This window comes from Pleurodeles waltl, chromosome 3_1 (genome assembly GCF_031143425.1).
Source record: "Pleurodeles waltl isolate 20211129_DDA chromosome 3_1, aPleWal1.hap1.20221129, whole genome shotgun sequence".
In the NCBI taxonomy this organism is placed as follows: domain Eukaryota; kingdom Metazoa; phylum Chordata; class Amphibia; order Caudata; family Salamandridae; genus Pleurodeles; species Pleurodeles waltl.
In genome coordinates, this window is record NC_090440.1 from 976,460,188 (window position 1) to 976,477,163 (window position 16,976).

The following is a 16,976-nucleotide window of genomic DNA, read 5'->3' on the forward strand; positions in this document are numbered from 1 at the left end:
CCAGGACATTTTTCAATGTTTTGTGGATAGTTCAGGTCACAAAACATTGATGCATTTCATATCAATTTGGTATTTGGAAGAATCAACAACACACCCCTTTCTAAATACTGAATTGGTATGGGGCCCCTATCCCATTTTAGATGTAATTTAAAGTTTACCGCCTCCTAAAATATTACAATGTTAAAATGAATTAGTACGTTAAAAAAGCAATTTAATCTGTTATAATGCTTAGCACAGCTGGCAGAAAATGTGGTATTATTCACTGTGGTATTGCAGAGTGAGGTTTTTCGGATATTTGCAGTTCCAAAAGTTGAAACGAGGCATAACGTGCAATATGAGAGACTGTCGACTTTTTGACTTTGTCCTCTGGCAAAGTTCTCCAGGTTTCTCCTAGTAAAAAGTGTCAGGGAAAATAGAATCCCAATTAGGCTTTAAGTTTGGGCCAGAATCAGGACTTCACAGGACTAGGAATGATTTGAAATGAGGTTTATAGTTGATTAGGAGCACATTACAAGACTACCCACATTAGCGCATACTGCATTATATACAGTAACAAACAAGCATTGACAAAGCCAATAGGTGGCTTGCATTATGTGTCCTGAGTAAAATATAAAAAAACCTGCTCCAGTGTAAAAAATAAATAAAAATGTTGCTCTCTGTATACATCCACGCAATAATGAATTTAATGTCTGATGATTCTGTGTACTTTTGGGACCATAAAATAGTCCATAGGCGCAGAAACATAGCTTTAGGGGCAGAGGAGGGTGATGGGAGTTGTTTGGGATTTGACCTCCCCAAATAACTGCATTCTTGGCTGGGAAGTCAGGTTGGCAGACAGTGTGGCAGAGGACTTTATGTCTGTCACCTTACTTTTTATCTGCACACCAAATTTAGAGATATCCACCAAAGTCTCATGGACATCTTTATACATCCACCAGCCTTGTGAATATCTTTATACATTAGCAGGAACCACCATCATGGTGGCTCCTTCCAATAGAGGAAAAGTTTAACAGATGCCACCAATAAACACGACGGCTGCATGCCAAACCTTTCCAAATGTTTTTTGTTTCAAAAACAAACTCCTAAAGTTTTTTCCAATGGTGCTTTCTCCCATCTGACCATCCACTTTAAACAGGGCAGATGGTCAGATTGGCTTAACTCTGATCGCACCTACTCCCCAGAAGATCGAGAGAAGTTTCACACTGCCAAAGCAAATTTTACTCCTTTGGCGTGAAATATGCAGTACACCTGACTCAAAATCAGGCGGGTGGACCTTGAGTTTGGAGAACAGGGTACTCTGTCACTATTGTAGCAGAGTACCTGTCCGCCAAGTCACCCCCAAATACCCACCTAATACAAATCAGCACTGCCCTACCCCTCATGGGAGCAATCAATCTTGAACCTTAGTCATCTCACTCATTGACCCACTGTCTTTTAGTTGAGAAATTTGAGATTCACACCTCCCGAATCTCACTGACTATGCTACGCCCCTGCATAGGGGTGGATTAATACACCAAACAGCCAATGGCATAAGGTAAGAATAGATTATCTCTGTGGAACAGCCAAAGCTCATTCTATGTATATTGTAAGGAATTGGTTACAACAGGTCTGCAAGACAGCTGAGCTATCATGCCAGACCTAAAACTGAAAACAGCGTATTATAGCAACAAAGTTACAAACATGAACTTGAGCTGCCAATTGGAGTAGGCTTCCTGTGGTATGAGAGATAGACTTATCCTCCAGAAATGTATGGTTACTGCACATAAGCTTTGAATTTAATAGGAACCTTCTCTCATTAGTACTTGCACCCTTTTTAGCATCTTTCTCCCTGCTCTCCTGATCGGGATAGCCCACATTCCACCTCAGCAGCCTTATCTTGTGTAGATATTTAACACACATTATAGTCTCCAATGAACCGAAAGAGATTATGAGACAAAGTGATAGATGACCTTAATGCTACTTATTGCCATAATTTTACATAATATATACATTGTTAACTTATTAGTTAGGGAACTTTAGGTAGTGTCAATGGTAGGCTATTTGACATTAATAACATAATTATCATGGTAGTAATAAATTGTTACATGGTTTATATATACACTGTTTACATATAGTTCATGGGGCGTTAGGTAGAAGCTTTAGGTTGCATCTAAGAAGAAGTAATATACCAAAGTAGGAGCGGCCATGGAACTGAAGGGTAACAGCTGTAAAAGTACTGAAGTATAGAATTTGCAGGAAGTAGCCTAAGTGGTCCAACATATAACTTAGGTGGAAGATGTGTGGAGATATCTTGCCAATGGAGAAATTCCAAGTCTCTTGAATGCTATGAACAAATTGTCAGTGCAGAGAGAAGGAGTGATAGTGTATAAAATCTTGGGCTGACAATTGTAAGTTCACCTTCAGGGATGAAGAGTTTTAAATGTCTTGGAGGTCAGAAGTGATAATAACTTGATACTGGGCATCCCTGGCCAAGCAGTTAACTTATCGTAGACATTTGGGTTCTTGTCTAGCATGTCACTCAAAGATTTAGTGCTCTCTCTAATCGTGAATTTGCAGTAAGGGATTTTATGCGATCCAAGCCATATTTTGATGGGAGTACCAGCTTTGGTGGGGAGGGGAGGAAGGTGGAAGTAGGATCTTAGGCCCAGATTTATGCTAAAGTGGCGCAACACTGTGCTGCGCCAAAAATAGCAGCATCGTGCTACTTTTGAAACGCATGGGTGCACTGTATTTAGAGGAATACGGTGCACTGCTGTGTTTCACCCTGGGCTGGCACTGAATTAAGCTGCTTTTTCCAACGCAGGCATCCTTGCACCATAGTGCAAGGGTGTCTGTGTTGACGGTATATATTGTTTATGTGCACAAAGGTGTCCCTTCCTGCACATAAACAATCTGTAATGGTGATTTGGCACTTATATGTGTGCTGCAAAATGAAGCACACATAAAAGTAGCAAAAAGTCATTTTGAATGATTGTTTATGTGCAGGGAGGTGTCCCTCCCATGGTTCCTGAGTCTCAGGAAAGGTCACTTGAAGCCTGCAGCTGCGGGCTGTGAGTTTCTTCCTTGATACTTTTCTGTTTGTCCCAGTTCTTTGTGTTTCATGTCATCTGTTTCTTTGATGTAATTTACTTTTCTTTTTCCTTTTATATGAAGACCTCAGTCTGACTGGATGGTGGATCACAAAAAGCTGTGTTCCTTCACTTGTTTCCTCTCTGCCTCCACTTGCTGAACCTGACCATTTGCTCCTGAAGGATGCCATTATCCGATTTTGCACTGGTCTCCTTCAACCCTCTAAAATCCTTGTCTAAGAAGGAGTTTTTTCCACCTTTGGCATTTTCCTCCTGAGAAGGTGGTATCTTCTTCAAGTGGGCACCTGCCTACCACATATGCCAGTGTGTGGTGACATTGTGGTTTCTGGAAACAGTCCCCCATAAATCAGACATCAAAGACCCGGACCGGACATCAGATAAGCATCAAGACCTGAACAGGTGCACCATCCAAAATGTTCTTTTTCTGGCATAGATCTTGATGTAGACCTGGCCGCTGACCTTCCTCTACAAACCATGGAACTGGACCAGTTAAGGGCAGAGGATGTTCCCCTTCGTGTCTTGCGATGCTCCTGTCATTCTAATATTCTAAATATTTAATCCTTCGAATTTTCCTCTGATAGATCCAAAGTGGGGTATCTGATTGATTGCTTGACTGTGCAGGTTTGGCTTGGGCAACTTACTTATTTGTCACTGAAGACCCTTGTTTAAACAGTAATGCTGATTTCTTGGCAAACTTCAAGAAGATGTTTGAAAGGCCCAAACTTGAAGCTACTACAGAGAACACCTTATGTGGGATATACTAGAGAAATTCCAATATAGTGTCCTATTGTACATAATTTTGTGAGCTTGCTGCTGAAATCACGTAGGTGGAACACACGTTGATAACCTTATTCCAAACATTTTTACAAATAGAAGTTAAAGGATAAGTTGGAAAGAGTTCCTAGAGCTACCTCATTCGCTGAACTCCTGAATCAAGTTCTCCTGATTTGGACTCAAATTTAAAGAACGGAGAATGGAAAAACAGAAAAAAACATAGTTTCACTTCTACTCCTCTTCCCCGAGTTTATAGGTGAACTGAGACAACCACTGAGCCTACTAATTCTTCGCCTGATGTGTCTGACGAGCCAATACACCTTGGGTCCACTAGAAGCCCATTGTCAAACACCAAAAGGGATCAAAGATGTAAGGGAGGCATGTGTCTATACTATGCAAGCTGAAATCACCTGCGTTGAGATGGTACTGTTTGACCTTACCCGGCCACATGAAAAACATCAGATTCCATCCTGTCTAAAGGAGAAGGAGGTGGAAGAGTCTATTCTCCCTAAAGAGCTCAGCTTGTCCATTGGGTCTGGTTCATGCTTGCTCATATTGGATTTATTTCTTTAAGTCCATCCTGGTCAGTTCGTCTCTGTTCAAGCCTTGTTAGATTCTTGTGCCTTTGGAATGTAAATGGACATGAGTTGTGTCCTAAGCCTCCAAATTTCAGTTAGGAAGAAGTCATCTCTGGATCACGCACAAATTAACAAATGGTCTCCATTGACATTCGATCTAGTGACCTCCTCCATAGTCCCTCTCCTCTCAATGTCTTTGGGCAATCATAAAGAGATGATTGCCTTTGATTTGATCACTTCTCAGAACTATGCCATTGTGCTTGGAATATCCTTGCTGGAACAACACAATGCTCACGCCAACTGGGAAGTCAGGGTCATGTGTCTTTTCTCCCGGTTTTCTAGAGACAATTGTTATTTGGATGGGCACTAGTGAGCTTCAGTGGAATAAGAACTTACTAAAGATCGGTCTCATTCTACGATAGGCCAGACCTAGTCCATTCCTTTGGCTTATCAAGAGTTCCTTGATGTTTTTCAGAAATCTACTTCTGTGTCACTTCTTCCACATAGGGATTTTGATGGGGTCATCCCAACAGAACCCAGAGCTATAAATCCCTATGGGTAATGTAGTTTCTTTCCCAGCACGAGAGGCAAGTTCTAGGGGAATATTTGGATGAAAACCTTTGGGAGGCCTGACTGACCTGTCAACATCTCCGCTGGTGCTCCTCTGTATATCTTCCCAAAAATGTCCAAAGAGCTACACTTTGCATTGATTGTTGTGAATTGAATATGGGCACCATTAGGGACCATTATTCAAGGCTATCCTTGAGTCCATTGAGGGTGCTAAATATTTCACAAAGTTAGATCTCAGTTGAGCTTACCATTTGCTCTGGATAAGGAAGGGTGATGAGTGGAAGGCGGCCTTTTGGACATCCTTTGGGCACTATGAATATTGGGTAAAGTCCTGGCTATACCAATGCTCCAGCAGTTTTAAGTAGCTTTATCAATAGCATATTATCTGGCTTTCAGAACCAGTTTCATGTGGTGTACCTGAAGACATCCTAATTTTCTGCTTTCCTTTCTGAACATCGAGGCCATGTTCCTTCTGTCCTTCGATGTCTCAGGGGAAAGCATCTATCCTGTAAAGCGGAGAAGTGTTAGTTTGAAAGAACAGAGGGTATCACTTCTCTGAGAGAGAATTATCTATGGACCCTGTAAAGATCTCTTCCCTCTTGGAATGGCCAATTCCCAAGACTATCATGGAGACTAAGAGAGGCTCATTTACAAGCCCCTTGCACCTCCATAGGGTAATTTTTTTAATGCTATAGAAGCGCAAAACAGTCCCCCACCAAGTAGCACAATGTCACCATTGCGCCAGTTTGTAATCCCTTGAGACACATTATCACATTATCTACAAGATTTCACAGCGCCATTCTAGCGTAATTGTTTAACAGGGAGCTTCCCATATTTTATCTCCCCAATGTCCTGAAATCATGGGATGTGTATCTGAATACTAAGACTCAATTGAAATTACGCTGCTGGCATGCAATTTTCTACATATATGGGATTAAAAGTTTTATATATATATATATATAGTGACAAAATAAAGGGCTAGTGACCGTTTTCCAATGTCACTACACTCCAAACATTACTTATCTTTTTATTTTTATGTTATTCAAAATATTTAAATAAATACACCAAAGGTATCTTCAATGTATAATACTTTGCAACATTTTAACATTAAAACATGTTTTTCCTTTTATCCTTTATAATAAAACATAATCACAATAAAAATCTATTTCTCATATAACTATAAAAAGTATCGAATCAGTGTTTCAATGGTTTTTCAGTTGGTTCACACCACCTTCTTCAGGACAAGTTCCTCAATTTAGACATACATTTTCCATGCACTTTAACTAAAAAATACAAGAAAAAATGGTCTTTACAATTTCATAATATTTCAAATTCAAGATTAAAAAACGGTCATATACTTGTTACCCAGCATTCATCACTCCTATCACACTGCTACCTTTCTACTTCGCAAAAACAGTCCGCCATCTAATTCTAATATTCACAATGTATCTTGTTGAAGCTTTAGATTTCTTATCCATAACAAGTTAACTCCCATGCTAATCTCCTTATGTTATAATAAAGCCCTGCTTTTGTGTAGATTTTTTACAATTACTACTACCCTTTCATCTCCCGCTTTCCCGCTTTCACAGGTAGGTAATCCTTACTTTAGGCAATTCTGTTAATAGTCAACTAATTCCTTTCATAAGGCAAATTGTATATTTTACAATGGCTTATTAAGCACCACCTTATATATATTTAACTTATTTCAACTTCCTTGTTGGTCTTTGCAATTACCAGATCCAATTTATAAATATTGATTGTTCTTCACATTTTATGTGCTTGTATCCTGTCTCACCTGTGTTCATACAAGCAATGTAAATAATAAGAGAGGGAGCAGGGAGGTTGATGGTCCAGTGTACAGTCTCCCAAATATAACCTGTAACAATTATGAAGTACACTGTTCCAAAAATATGAAAAAGAGACACCAATGATACACAGGGGAACTTGTAGCCAGGAGAAGAATGCCCTCACACACCCAATAGGATGTCAACCTTCATCACTGGTTCATGCAGAATTATCGTTGACCTCGCACAGGAGTTTCCCTGACCCGGGCACTCCGCTATCTGGCCGAGTAAGACGGCCTGCTGACCACTGCGGTAGCTACACATTATACCAAATTACCAGTGCCTTGATGCAATCGGCGCTCCCTGTCTATTTTTAGCCTCCGGATTGTTGGAACATTCAATCCATTAAGCCTCCAGAGCAACGGATAACAAAGATCCTTGGCTCCCCTAGTTCTACGAAATCACAGACCAGTAGAGATAACCAGACTCCGGGACTTCATTTCCTGAAGATCTCCCCCATCACCTGATTTATTCCCTACACTGGAATTTAGGTGCTTCCAATGCAATTACTCTTGTCCTGATGATGACCCCTCCCTGACTCACCTGATTACGGGGTCGAAACGTCGACACATTTCCAAAGAGTGGATGAGATAAATATAAAGACATTTTGTGACACTTCAGGGCTTCCTGGATTGTAGGAGCTACTGGGAGTCCATATTTTTCATACAACCACACTCTGCACTACTTGTATATATCACCGTCACTCACTTGCACTTTAGCACTTTCACTGTTTTTTAGGAGCACCTACCTAAACAAATGTAAAATATGATACTCTGTTACTAAAAATTATATGTTATTACAAGATTTATACCGAAAAAACATCTGAATTAATATTATGTGTGAAAAATAAATCTCGTTTGTTTTACATTTATGGTACATAGAGATCTTTTCGAATTCTTTTTAAGTTGGTTATATTCTGTGGAAGTCTAGGTTACTTTCCCCTAGCACTGACCTCTAATACAATTACAACCTTCATCACTCGGCAAGCTCCTCATCAGACCGGCCCTGCAATGTCTGACGGGCCACCCCTTAAAGAAAGGACGGTGGCTCTTAGCCGGAGAACTTATTACCAATGATAGTTATGCCTATGATGAACACAAACTGTAGGTGTATACAGGAGAGGAAAAAAGATGAAACGTAAAATTGTCTCTAAACCATAACCATCACATTTAATAATTCAGAAAATGGTTTAGACCAAGAGTAAAAACTGATATGGAGAGTGCTTACGGAGTTAATGCTCAACCGCACTCTCATTCCAAGTAGATAGAGGAAGAGGTCACACAGGATCCAGTGACACTTTTTCAGGACCAACAATATCACTTCCCCATATAATATTACCTAGACCCAATGAGGATACAATAAAGTAAATACTTTCCAGTCACTTACTCATACAAACTGCGCGTTATGGTCAGTCTAGTCAGCAAGTCGCCCTGTGAAATATAAAGGCAATAGTACACATTCTATGAAAAAGTAGTGCATAAAAAGGTGATTTAAATGATACGTGACAAGCACTAAGAAACTACTGTGCTCGTGAATTGGCCCTTGTGGAAGCAATCAAGGGAAACATAGGCTTACCATCCAATCTTAAAGTACAGGCTCCATAGGAATGCACGTGCCCAGAAACGGGTATGTGTTACTGAACGAAATAATATGCAATAAACAAAAAATTGTTAAGCATAGAACAAGAAGTCATATGGTGTTAATAATCATGACCCACACATATTCACGATACCAAATAAAAATGCCCACAATGTAGTCACGTGGAAAAAGATAAAATAATATGTTGAGTTCAAACAAATAACAGTAATGAAGAGAAATGACATCTCAGTCCCCAAAAGGAAAACAAAGGAATTAAGTATGGAATATTGAAAACGAGGACCAGTTGGTTGCACAAAACAGGGAAATAACCCTGACACTCTCAAAGTGAGTGTGGCTGGTTAGAAGTCACCAAACTAAATAACACAGTATTCCAAATGGAACGTTGCTAATCGCCGTGGTCCACACAACAAAAAGAGAGAGTCAGGAGCATGCAGATACTTACTAGCGGTGCTCCTGATTCTGACCGGGGACCTACCCATGGGCCGCGTTCCTGCATACAGCAGTAGAATGCGGCCACCGCATTTTTAACAGGAAAAGACCGTAAATGCGCGCTGAACCCGGAAATGGTTCTGGCGCGCTTATTGGCCGTGCACAATCATGTGGCCCAGAGGAAAAATAGAAAGAGACCTGCTCATAGCAGGAAAAGGTTCCGGCGTGTTTATTGGCCGCGCACATTCATGTAGCCCAGAGGAAAATAGAAATAGAAAAAGGCCTGCTCGTTGCAGGAAGAATATCCATGAGTATGAAAAAAAGCGGCATTCCCCTTAAAATAAAAGGGGCAAATGATCATCGAAGAAATAAAAGAAAAATACATGGTCATTTACACGCTCCGGCAAGGAGCTAGAAAGTGGCAGCATATGGAAACTAGATAAATGCCAAACAAAACCGAAGTGAGAAGTAAATATATATGGGGGAATTTTCCCAAAGGAGAACAGTACGTATTCAATGGAGAGTCATGGTGAGTACCTACAGTCAAAATGTTAAGTTACCCCAAGGAATGTCATCATTGAGACCAAAAATGTGCATCTTCAATCTAAAGACCCAACGTTGTTCGATCCTGAAAAGGGACCTGGAATCATGATTTACAAATTTCGGCGCTTGCAGCACCACCCACCATAGATCGTCAGGGCCATGTCGTGCTTCCAGAAAATGTACACTCAATTTGGTGGTTGTGCGGACACACCTAATATTGCTGCGGTGTTCGTTGATCCTATTTTTGACCAGTCTGGTGGTCATACCAACGTACCGTAGGCCACACGGACAAGTAATCATGTAGATACAATTGCGTGTGTTACAGTTGGTATGCCTGTTGAGGTGCCACATGCCAATTGGGTCCAGATCCAATTTATCAAGCCCTTTGGTTAAAGGGCAACCATTACATGTACCACATGGAAAATGGCCAGTGACTGGGGGAAGGTTCCATAGGGTAGTCTGTTGGGGCAAATCTTGGTTTCTGCGTGGGCGGGTGTGTACCACCAAATCTGTTATATTTGTAGTCCTTTTGAATGTGAACAAGGGCTTATGAACCTGTGTGCCGCCACTCAGTAGGATTGCCCATCTTTTAATAATCAATTTCTTCACAGTATTGGACAAGGGAGTATATGTTGAGACACAAGTCAAGCGGGTATCTGGCTCTGTAACTGTAGGCATCAATAATGCGTCTCTATGATTGTTGCGAGCCTTCTTATAGGTGGAATTAATGACACGTTGTGGGTAGTGTCTCTCATACAGTTTAGCCTTGAGGTCACTTGCCTGAGTTTCGAAAGACTGTGTGGAACTGCATTTGCAACGTAGTCTAAGGAACTGACCAAAAGGTAGATTGTCGCTCAGAGCCTTCGGATGGTGACTTTCATAAAGTAATAGGCTATTGCGGTCAGTATTCTTATGGGATGTACCAGAAGTCAATTTGCCATTGTCAATCCTGATCAAGAGGTCCAAAAAGGAGACCTGGGTCACTGAAACGTGGGCAGTGAAATTTAAAAATGGGTCAAGAGTGTTTACCCATTCTGTGATGGAATCAACATCTCCAAGGGTACCTGGCCACACAATCAGGATATCATCAATATATCTCCACCACAATTTGATTTTGTCGTGAAAAGGATTAGTAGGAGATAAAATGAACCATTTTTCAAATTCATAGGTGTAGAGGCAGGCTAAACGTTGTGCAAAGGTACTACCCATGGAAGAACCCCGAATCTGATGGTAGAGTGAATCCTCGAATTGAATTTATTTTTTGTCATGGCTAGAGTAGCGCACTGCATAATAAAATGCACTGGGGTTGGTGAATTCCAAGGACATTGTAGGAAAGCATTCTCCACCACTTGTAAGGTAGCCTCTTGGGGTATATTGGTGTAGAGGGCCTCTACATCCAAGGTGATAAGAGCATGGACCTCTACTGTAGAATTTATTGTTTCTATCAGATTGAGGACATCTTTGGTGTCTCTCAGAAATGTGCTTGAGTCCATCACCAAGGGTTGGAGAAAGTGGTCGCAAAACACTGAGAGAGGTTCTAAAATTGAATCAATGCTGGACACTATAGGGCGTCCTGGGGGGGAACCTTGTCCTTGTGTATTTTATTGAGGCAGTAAAAGTATGGTGCGTGGGTGGGTAGTATCAATAAATTCAGCTTCCCTGTGTGAAATCCATGCATTACTACGAGCTTCCTCAATCATACTCCTAATCTGAGTCTGTAGATTTTCAGTTGGATCATGAAGAATGGGAGCATAGTAGGTGGTGTCGCTCAAAAGGCGGATACATTCCTGTCTATAGTCATCAGAATTCATAATGACTATGGTCCTGCCCTTGTCCACTGGTTTGATCACTATGGATTGATCGGATGCCAAAACTTTTAATGCGTTCCTTTCGGATGTCGGTATATTAATGAATGAGTGTTTGGGACGCATCTTGTTGCGATCCGATAGGACAGCTTTTTCAAAAGCAAGAACCTCACAGGGTATAGATTGGGGTAGGGGGACAAAAGAGGATTTTTTTTTAAGCCAGAATCCTCAATCTGGTGGACTGTTGGTTTGTCCTTAAAAAAGAAATGTAAACGTACATGCAATGCCTTTCACTAGGTTTGCGTGCTCTTCTTCCTTTTGTTCTTGATAGCGTAGCGCGTTCCTGTCTTGCAAGAATTTCATTTTTAAACAGATCTAGGAAGAGTATTATTTGAAGTTTCTCTATTATTCATTTCACTTCGTGCTTGGTGATAATATTAATCTCTAATAGTACTTTTATATTGTGACTCTCTCACCTTCTGAGTGTAATAGCACCGTTCTCAAATAGCGTGCTCACTCCAGTTATTTTCATTAAATTGGTGCATCTCTATCTCCTGTGTACTCCACTTCATGGGCAAATATCTAGAAGGGCTAAAACTCCCTTTTAGTGATTACATTTAAATTTAAACACAATTTTATTGTAAGCCCTCTCCATTTTTTATTATATTTTTCGTCCCGTCGCCTGTATATCAGCGTGTTCCTTCTTGCTTGTTATCAGTGACAAACAACGTCCACCATTTTGGAGGTCGTATTTATAGCCACATATTAACTACTTTCCCTGTCACAGGTGGCAGCCATCTTGGAACTGGTTTCTTCTACACCTCTATGTGGGTATTCAGTATACAGATGCTTCAATAGGTCCCTATCTTGGCTCTAATCATTGTTCTTTATCTATTTTGCTCTATGTATTAAATAGAGAACAAAAGATTTGATTTTCCTAATGGGCAAAAATTGGTTTTAATTTCAAGATCTTACTCTTTCACTCCTCTCCATTTTTTTCTTTTCTTTTTCCCGGTTTGTCGGCCATTTTAACATCAGGCTTTTTTACTCTATTTTTAGTACACTCCTTTTGTATACTGTTCTTATTATTTTGCCCCCCTTACTTTCCTAATAAGGGACCTATGACCGGAGATATTTCTTTATCATTTCCATACTTCTTTAAAATTGTCAGAGCATATATGTTCTCTTAATTGACCTTACTTCTTCGCCATTGTAATATCTGACTCAATTCATTCTATTTTTTACATTTTCGTCTTGTCTCCCTTCTAAATCAGTCCTCCACATAGTGAGGTACTGTTAAGTCCTCATTTTACTAAATATTCCCATTCTTCTCTCTTATTCAAACCCTCCTTATATGTTCTAAATTTACTCTAATAAAACTGTTCTCTTTGTTTTCTTTTTTTGTCAATGTCTCCTCCTCGTCTTGTTCCCTTCATATTTTCTAATATACACCACCTTAAATAATTTTCGTTATGGTTCTGCTCCCAGTAGTGTTCAACTAGAGGAGCAGTCCTCTTTCTAGTTCTTATCGCTGATCTGTGTTCGTTTAATCCTCGTCTAATTTCTCAACATGTTTCTCCTATATATCCCTTGTTACATGGACATACTATCAAATATATCAAATTTTTAGTTTTACAATTTACCATGTCTATGAGATGATGTATCATCCCATTTAATTCCACTACATTACCTTTTTTAACAGTATTGCAGTTACTACAGGACCCGCACAGGAAATTTCCTTTCACTTTACTCCCATCTCGAATGTCTCTCTGCTGGGCTTCTTTAGATTCCTTATACGTATGAACTAAAACATTTCTTATTGTTCTGTTTCTTCTATATGGAAACATGGGTTTCTCTAGACCTCCTCCATTTCCTTCATTCAAGAGTGTCCAATTCCTATTTATCATTTATTAAATCTTATTACTAATGTTGGAATAGTTTGTAATGCAAACAATTCTGTTTATGTCCTTTACTTTACACACACCCTCAAATACGTTTTCCCTATTGTGGTACTTTGCTCTCTTATATGCTTTTTAAAATCCATTTCTTTGGGTAACCTCTCTCTAACAATTTCCCTTCCAAAGTCCTAGCATGTATTTCGTAATCTTATCTATGTGTACAGTTCCTTCTAAATCTTACAAATTGACCAAATGGCCATCTCTGACATCCTGGATGGTTGCTAGTATAATGTAATACGGTATTACTGTTGGTCGGTTTTGTATATAATTCTACTTGTAATTTCATCTCTACAGCTTTGATCTTAATATCTAGAAAATCAAATTCCTTCTGGCTAATCGTCGAAGTAAATTTCAAATTTGAATCTCTACAATTTAGCCAGAGAATAAAGGAACTCAAATCATCTCTATCTCCCTCCAATATGAAAAATATATAATCGATAAACCATACCCAATTTCTAAAACTTTCATATAATGGGGCCATTTCATTATGTACATATATGTTTTTCTTCGAAGTAACCTACATATAAACATGCCAGACTTGGAGCACACGTAGCTCCCATGCTGGTCCTTTTTCATTGGCAGAACATTTCATCACTGAGTAAAAAAATATTATTTTTCAAAATAATCTCCACCCATTCTATTATTAAATTTGCTTGGGAAGATGTCACCTTCATCACTACACACAATATCTGCTTCAGCATTTCTACTGTAGCATCCTATGGAATGTTCGTGTATAATGCTTCAATATCCAGAGTTACAAGCAATTCCCTTTCTGAGTCAAATCTCAATCCTTCTATCTTACTGATCATGTCAGTTATATCCTTGATATATGTTGGTTGTTGCAAAACTAATGGTTTCAAAAAACAATCTGCATATTTGCTCAGAGGCTCAGTAAGAGAATTCAGACTTGAAACAATCGGCCTCATAGGTGGATCCTTCATGTTCTTAAGGACTGTTGGTAAGCCATATAAAGCTGGAATCATGGGATGCTCATTGTATAAAAACTCATATTCATCTTGTCAGATTAACTCATCCTCCTTTGCTAGACATAAACTCTCCTTTATTTTTGAACCTAGAGCTACCCATTCTTCTCTATTTGATTTTCTATAATGTTCTGTCATCTGTAGTAGGTTATTCATCCTTCCGATGTAATAATTGATATCCATTATCACCATACTCCCACTTTTGTCTCCTTGTTTAATTGTTATATTCTCACAGTTTTCTAGATCTTTAAGTGCTTCCCTTTTGCTTTTTTGTTAGATTGCTCTTGTACCAAATATTTTTCTTTACTATATTTTCCACACCATTCTCTATCACCTTCTCAAACACTTCTACTTCTTTACCTACCATCTGCCTGGAAGAGGTCCATACGGACTGAGGCCTCAATCCTGATTTATTTTATTCTTTAATGATGTCCCTACCTTCCAAAAACTTTTGTAACTGAATTTTTCAAAACAAGTCCCTCATATCACGTTCCATTGCATATTTATCTGGGGATACAGAGGGGGCAAAACCTAAACCCTTTTCTAAAACCTCTCTTTCCTCTGTCTTCAAATCTCTGGAGGACAAATTGATTACAGATGCACATGTTATATCCATTCCCACTCCTTCTGACTCCTTGTTCTCATGTGTTGCCTCCTGGGGCCTGAACTTTGATATTGATATGCTCCTCTGCCTCAGCCTCGATGATTCTGGGTGAACCTCTTCTGTTCTAAAAAAATATTAGCGTTACCTCCGCTCGAGCCTGCTACTTCCTCTCCTTCTTCCCTATTCATGCTATTATCAGAGGTTTTCTCTTCCTCTGATTGAGTACTTGTATATGATGTGTCTGAAAATGTCACATGTTTTTTAAAACCCCTTGTTTTATTCTGAGACCACCGTCTGTTCCGATTCTCTTTATTTTGGGGCATCTCATAGTAATCTTTCTGTAAATATGGGTATACTGACTCCATTTTGTATTTGTTGACATCTTTCCTCAATTTTATAGTTTTTTTATTCATAAGCATTCTCTATATCCTACCAAATTATCTTGTATTTCCTCAAGTTTCCGTTTCGCTTCATCTAAAGCATTTTTTTCTTTTAACTCTAATTCTAGAATTTCAATTTCCCTTTTCTCTAAAATTATTATTTCTTGTGCTGTTTCAATAGTCAATAACATCCAGTCCTGGCTACATCTGTTAAGCTATAAAGGTCCACTGTTCCTTAAATTTTTCATTTTTAACAAATAGGCTCGGCCCATTTTTAATTTGAAGGCCCTTAGGAATCATACCTTTTTTGCAATATTCAATCAAAAAGTCAGAATGTAACTCTGTACGAATCACCTTTTTCTTTAAATTCCAAAGGTTTTTCCACTTTTCATCATCACCGCTCAATACCGTTAACGTACTGATATTTTTAGAGTTACCATTTATAATTTTGTTAATTGGTCCTCTGAAAATCCAATGTTTTTAAAGTATCCATAAAATTATTTCTCTCTCCAGCCAACCAGATGTACTAATATTGTGAAACAAATCAGAGAGGTACCCCTTCCAATACCAAGGGGACAGAGTTAAACGTCCATACACATACACAAATTCCCTTTGGATGTGAATTTGAACCCTAAGACTCAATTGAAATTACGTTGCTGGCATGCAATTTTCTACCTATATGGGATTAAAAGTTATATATATATATATATATATATATATGGTGAAAAAATAAAGGGCTGTTGCCCATTCTCCAATGTCACTATACTCCAAACATTACTATGTGAAGACTATGCTCTACATATTGTTATTTCTTAATGTATAATACTTCACAACATTTTAACATTAAAAAGAGGAAAACATTTTAATGCTAAAATTGTGCGAATTATTATACATTGAAGATACATTTGGTGTATTTATTTAAATATTTTTGAATAACATTAAAATTAAAGATAAGTAATAACAAGAAAAACAATGTGTAGAGAATTTGTTTATGTGTATGGACTTTTAACCCTGTCCCTTTGTTGTTGGAAGGGGTACCTCTCTGATTTGTTTCTGAAATCATGGGAGCAATAATATTCAGTTCTAGAATCTAAGGGCCAGATTTATAGTTTGGTGGGCGGCTTACTCCATCACAAACGTGACAGATATCCCATCCGCCGTATTATGATTTCCATAAGATATTATGGAATCATAATACGGCAGACAGGATATCCGTCACGTTTGTGATGGAGTAACCCCCTCTGCCAAACTTTAAATCAGGCCCTAAGCTCCTAGCCCTCAAGCATGCTCTATGAAGTGGTGGCATCTTTTACTGGGATGAGTCAGACCTTTTGAGATTCAGACAAACTACTGGATCCTCCAGTTTCTGCAGAGACAATTATGAAGAACAATCAGCTGACAAGCTTGCTGGGCCTATTCCCTTTCCAAAATGATGCCTTGTCAAGACAGGACATTTTGGTTGAAGATTGTGAGACCCCCTGCCATTTTGCTTCCTGAGAAACTTGTCTGTCTATCATGGTCTCTCCAAAACATATATATTTAATCAAATATTGACAATTTGTTTTTAGATTTGTGAATTAGGTGTATATGCACGTATGCAGTATTTATGTACAAGGTCAAAGACATAAGCAACATGTGATAGGAAGAGTAGATGGTTTGTGGATTGTGACAGCATCATGATGTCGTTTTTTTTTAAGTTGAGTGTTAAGCTGTTTTCTAAATTGGAGCTAGTTTGTGCTGTCTGGGTGGATATGAGGATATTGTTCCAGATCCTTGGTGGATAAGTGGTAAAAGGCCTTTTGCTTCTTTTCCTTTCTTTG

The 16,976-nt window shown here is 39.0% G+C and overlaps 1 long non-coding RNA gene across 1 annotated transcript in view; it reads left to right on the forward strand.

The window, feature by feature from the left end:
* The window catches only part of LOC138284861 (uncharacterized), a 112,712-nt gene that overhangs the window by 29,769 nt on the left and 65,967 nt on the right, over positions 1-16,976 (forward strand). The gene's annotated exons all lie outside the window — the stretch shown is intronic.